At 37.3% G+C, this 6,468-nt stretch overlaps 1 pseudogene; it reads right to left on the bottom strand.

The window, feature by feature from the left end:
- Positions 1–628: 628 nt before the first annotated feature.
- LOC102824877 overlaps positions 629–6,468 on the bottom strand; it is a 42,239-nt pseudogene continuing 36,399 nt past the window's right edge.

The raw sequence follows: 6,468 nt of genomic DNA, 5'->3' as shown, positions 1-6,468 counted from the left end.
TAGTGGTTACAAATCGGGCTGCAATCCGCAAGGTCAGCAGTTCGAAACTACCAGCTGCTCCACGTGAGAAAGATGAGGCTTTCTGCTCCCATAAAGATTTAAAAGCTGCGGAAACCCTGTTCAGGGTCACTATGGGTCAGAACCGACTTGACAGCACTTAACAACATACATATATATATATATATAATGTTTCTAGGGAGATTTCTGGTTGTATTTCATCCCATATATATTTGCTTGTTCTTCAGGCATTTCATGGTATATTTAATATTCTTTGTCAATACCACAATTCAAAGGCAAATATTCTTCTTCTGTCTTCCTTATTCATTGTCCATGTTTGGCATGCATATGAGGTAATTGAATATATCATGGATTGAGTCAGGTGACCTTAGTCTTCAAAGTAACATCTTCACTTTTTAACATTTTAAAGAAGTCTTTTGCATCATTTTTGGCCAATGCAATACCTTGTTTGATTCCTTGACTGCTGCTTCAATTGGCGTTAATTGTGGTCCTAAATTAGGAAATCTGTGACAACTTCAAACTTTTTTTTTGAAGGCGGAGCATTTTATTATTTACATGGATGAAGAGCAGGAGGGTAGAGGCCAAGATGGGGCAGGAAGGTGGCTGGGGCTCAGTCGGTGATGATGAGTTCGTCCACGCCCCAGTCCTCATAGCTTCCGTCTGGCAGGTATCGGCGAATGATGATGGGGATCTTTTGGGCCTTGAGCTTCTTCATGGCGATGAGCAGAGAGTCTGTTTCCCCCTCTAGCTCCACCATTATTGGGGCACACATTGCTATCTGGAGGGCTCGGGTGCCCAGCACGCAGGCTCGCTCGTACTTGGTCTTGTACAGCATGGTGATCTGCTTCTGGGGCCTGCGGTCGCTCCCCTGACGACAGGATCTCTACGTTCTCCTGGCCCTCCTCCTCGGCATTCTCCAGGTCATCTAATCCTTCCTCTTCCTCCACATCATCAAAGTCGTCACCATCAAAATTGTCCTAGTTGTCTGATATACTGCCCGCGCGGCATAGACCAGGTTTTATGCCCCACAACTCTTTTATATTTATTCAAGATGTTGTTTATTTGCTAGTTGTGAAAATTTGTGTTTCCCTTTTGTTATGGTATAATCAATACTGATAGCTATAGTCTCTGATCTTTAGTAGTAAGTGTTTCAAGTCCTGTTCACTTTCAGAAGCAAGATTGTGTCATCTGTGTATTTCAGGCTACTCAAGTCCTGACGTCATGCTCTTCTTCATATTGTCTAGCTTCTCAGATGATTTGCTCAGTATTTAGAACAATAAGTATTTTGAAAGAATACACATTTCCTGATTTGTAAACCTTACTAATGAAAGGTACTATTTAAACTGCTGTCTCTGGGTCTATGTTGAGGTTCTCTATGTTTTTATTGTTGTTATGTGATGTGGAGTCAGTTCTAACTCAGAGCAACCCATTACAGGGTTTCTGAGACTGTAAATCTTTACGGGAGCAGAAAGCCTATGGAACAGGTTGTAGTTTTGAACTGCTGACCCTGAGATTAGCAGCCCGATTCATAACCACTACACTACCAGAGGTTCTCTATTTCTGTTGTTGTTGTTGAGTGCCGTCGAGTCGGATCCGATCCATAGTGACCCTGAACAGGGTTTCCAAGGCTGTAAATCTTTACGGGAGCAGAAAGCCTCATCTTTCTCCCATGGAACGGCTGGTAGTTTGAAACGGCTGACCTTAAGGATCGCAGCTCGATTTGTAACCACTACGCTAGGTTCTCTATAAGCACAGTTAAATGTTCATTAATTACCATTCCTTGAATTATTGTCCGTAATTTTTGATGGTCCACACAGTTGAATGTCTTTGTATAGTCAATAAAACATAGCTAAACACCTTTCTGGGAGGCTCTACTTTAAGCAAAGATCTGTCTGTCATCAGCCATGATATCCCTTGTTCCACATTTTCTTCTCAATATAAATTTCTGGCAGTTCCCTGTTTACTGCTGCAACCATTTTTAAATTAACTTCACTAACATTTTACTTGTGTGTGATATTTGTTGTTGTTGTTATGTGCCGTGGAGTTGGTTCCAACTCATAGCTACCCTGTACAGGGTTTCCAACGCTGTAAATCTTTACCAGAACAGAAAGCCTCATCTTTCTTCCGCGGAACAGCTGGTAGTTTTGAACTACTGACCTTGCGGCCTGCAGCCCGATTCGTAACCACTACGCTACCAGTAATGTTCAATAATCTCAGCAATTTTTTTGATCATCCTCTTTTGCAATGGGCACAGTGTGAATCTCTTCCAGTCATCTGGCCAGATAGCTGTTTTCAAAAATTTCTTGGCATAGATGAAAGAGTGTTTCAAGCACTATGTTCATTTTACAAAACATTTTAACTGGTATTCTGTCAATTTCTGGAAACTTTTTTTTTTTTTTTCATGAGTACCTCCAGTACAAGTTGCATTTCTTCCTTCAATATCATTGGTTCTTGATTATATGCTACCTCTTGAAATGGTTGTATGTATGGTGTATTCCTTCCATCTTCTTTTGATGTTTGTTGTACTTTTAATATTTTACTCATCCAAAAAGTCAACTGCTGTCTAGTCAATTTGACTCATAGTGACTCTTTAGGACAGAGTAGAACTTCTCCTTAGAGTTTCTGAGACTGTAAATATTTATGAGAACAGTCAGGTTCATCTTTCTCCTGTGGCGCAGTTGGTAAATTTGACCTGCTGACTTTGCTGTTATCCATCCACTACTTAACCCACTATGCTACTGGAGCTGAACTCATAGAATCCTTAATGCAATTTAAGGCTTGAATTCTTTCTTTAGCTCTTCCAGATTAAGAAATGCCTAGTGTGTTCTTCCCTTTTGATTTTCTAACTCTAGGTCTTGGCATATTTCATTATATCAATTTACTTTTTCTTTCTCATTTTGAAATCTTCGAATAGCTCTTTTATATCATAATTCTATTCACTTTAGCTTCTCTATGTGAATTTCAGTCCGTTTTGTCATCCATTTTGGTCTTTCTTTTTTCTTACCTTTTGAATGACTTTTTACATTTTTTTTCACATATGACAACCTTGACGTCATCCCACAACTCATTTGCATTGGTTGTACTGTGGTGATTTGTGTATTGCTGTGAGGCTGGAAGTTATGCCATTGGTATTTCAAATAGGTTTCAGCACAATTTCAATACTAAAACAAATTTGAAAAGAGAACTTGGCAATGTAATTATGAAAAAAATTGACAGTGAATAACAGTGAAATATTGTCTGACATAATGACAGAAAATGAACCGATCACATTGGAAGATACTCAAAATATGATTGCAGTCAGACTGTCTTCTCTAAGTTGAACTTAGTGATGTGGATGGGATACAGCTTTCAGGTCTTCATTTGCTAATAGGACACAATTCAAAATGAGAAAAGCAACTGAAAATATCCATTAATAATCAGAACATGAAATGGAATAAATATGTACCTAGAAAAATTGGAAATCATGAAAAATGAAATGGAAAATACAAAGATCAGTATTCTAGGCATTAGTGAGCTGAAATGGACTGGTATTTGACATTTTGAGTTGGACAATCGTATGAGCTACTCTGCCAGGGATGACAAAGAAATAGCATTGCATTCATCATTAAGAAAGAAAAAAAAAAAAAAAATCCAAATCCCATGAAATGCAATGATGTCAGCGATAGTAAAATATCCAGCCACCTACAAGGAAGATGAAGTAATTCAATTATTTTCTAAATTTATGCACCAACAACTAATCTAAAAGATGAAGAAAATGAATATTTTTATCAGATCTGAGTTTGAAATTGATAAAACGTAATCAAGTTGCATTGATAATTACTGGTGATTGGAATGTGAAAGACAAAAGTAAAAAGATTGGTAGCTGGAAATGATCATTTTGGTGATAGAAATTATACTGGAAATCACATGATTAAATTTTATAAGATCAATTACTTATTCATTGCAAACACTTTTTTTTTAAATAACATAAATGGTGACTATATAACCTCATATGCATGTTAAAGTTGGACAATGAGTAGATAGTCCATAGAATAATTAATGCATTTGAGCGAATGCATTGAAGGATAATATTAAAAGTACCATGGATTTAAAGAAGAAGAAACCAATCTGTATTGGAAGAAGTAACCAGAATACTCTTTGGAAGCCAGGATGGCCAGACTTTGTCTCTCATACTTCAGGCATATTATCAGGAAGCACCAGTGCCTGGAGAAGGATATCATATGTGGTAAAGTGGAGGGTTGGCGAAAAAGGGGAAGATTCCTAATGAAATGTATTGGTACAGTGGCAACAGCAATGAGCTGAAATTAAGCAACAATTGAGAGGTTGGCGCAGGACTGGGCAGTGTTTCATTGTGTCGTTCATAGGGTTGCTGTGAGTCTGTATCAACTCGATGGCACCAAACAACAGCAACATACATGTAGACTTCATAGGATGGAATACACAGGAATTAAATTGATTATCTGTTGGAAGAGAAGATGAAGCAGCTCAATTTATCCATCAAGATAAGGACAGGCGCCAACTGCAGAATAGACCAATAATATAAGCTTTAGATTGGCTGAAAAAACATAAAAATTTCACATTTTGTGCTGTTGTGTGTTATTTGTTTGTAGATATACAGATTCATTTTATTAACTGACAAATACGACATGACCAAACCCTATAAGGAAAAAAAAAAAAAAAAAAACTTGTCTCAGAAACTATGGCCAAAAACCATATCTAGAAAACCTGGCAAGTCACACTGCTAACTAGGTAGAAAACTGAACTGACCATTCCATTTCAGAGTAGTACTTAATACACCACCCAAGCGATTGCTCTTGCATTTGATTTCAGTCACTCAGCTCCAATAAAACAAGAAACTCTCTGTTGTTCATTTCACATTTATCTTTCTAATAGTTAGAACTGATCTTAACAGTGCTGCTTCAGAATAAATTGGTGTTGAAATTGATTAAACTGTACTGATCAATGATGCCTTTAAATCCATGGTTCTATTTTTAGAAGTGAGAGTGCGAGGTTAGTACTAGACTTCTTTTTCTTCCCTATCTTCTTCATCCTCCTTCCATTTTTCTCCATTTCCTTTCTTTATTCTTTCCATACATCAATCCTCCCTTGCTTCCTTTTTTCTGAGTCATCTGAGTAATATGTTATACATAAAAAATACAACACATACATTTACTTAAAATATACTATTTTTATCATATTTTAACCTGTTTTATAAATATCTTCTTAATATAAATTATTTTTAAATCCCATGTTATATGAGAACACTATTATAGCAATTTCAGTTACAATGAAGAATTTGAATATTGGATATTGAAATTTCACAATTTTCAGAATAGCAGCTTTCATTAATGATCATGGACCAATTAGACATATACACATAACATTAGCAAGTCCCTGGGTGTCACAAACTTAAGCATTCAACTGCTAGTCAGAAGGTTGGATATTCAGATTTACTCAGTGGTTCCTCAAAAGACAGGCATCAGAGGACAGTCCTAGTAATCTTCTTTCTAAAGATTACAGCCTTAAAAAAAAGGCATGAGGTGACCTAAAATGAGGGTACAATAAAGGCAAAAAATGACTAGTTTACAAGTTTTCAAGAGGGAGTTTAAGAATGTGCAGGGGAAGGTAGAGTCCCCACTGAATAGATTTCATCTAGTCTAGTCGGGTATTGTGAAAAGAGATGGGGATAAGATTCTTATAATTCAATAGTAATTGTTATCATGACTAATTACAACTGTCACAACTGTAAAGGTAGAAATTTTGTAACAAAAATGGGAGAATAGTTCATCTTACAGTCCAGGAACAGAGGCCCCTAGGACCATCAAGGGAGAAGAGCACGAGCAGAATGTGGGACACTGTCCAGAGAAGCAGCAACACCAGAGATGGAGGCAGAGATGAGGATATGGAGAGATAGAGCAACTGAAGACTCTAGACTTATGGAAAGAGAAAGGCTGAGTGCTGATGGTCAGGAGGCTGGCTTTCAGAATGTGCCCTTTGGTTGTTTAAATTGTTATCTATTCCTAAGTGTTTTTATGTTGTTGTTAAGTGCCATCAGTAGATTCCGACCCATAGCGACCCTGTATAGGGTTTCCAAAGAGCAGCTGGTGAGCTTGAACTGCTAATCTTGCAGTTCAAATGATTTTGCAATCTGATGCATTAGCCCACAGTGCCACACCAGGACTCCGAGTGTTTTTGTGTACATCCCCCCAAAACAAACAAACGAACAAAAACAGAATAGTAGCAAATACTGTTGAACGATGAAGCAAGGGGGAGATTGTAACCATTGTAATGAAATGATCAGTTTTAAACCAGTGTTATCCCATGTAAATTATCACTCAATCCACAAAAACTTTAAAAAAATAAAAAGAAAAGGCATAAAGTGGTTCTATTTTGTACGCATGGGGTTGTCATGAGTTGGAATCAGCTTGATAGCAACTAACAACTATGATG

The sequence above is a fragment of the Chrysochloris asiatica genome, unplaced genomic scaffold (genome assembly GCF_000296735.1).
Source record: "Chrysochloris asiatica unplaced genomic scaffold, ChrAsi1.0 scaffold00001, whole genome shotgun sequence".
NCBI classification, from domain to species: Eukaryota; Metazoa; Chordata; class Mammalia; order Afrosoricida; family Chrysochloridae; genus Chrysochloris; species Chrysochloris asiatica.
This window is presented reverse-complemented; position numbering and strand designations above follow the sequence as displayed.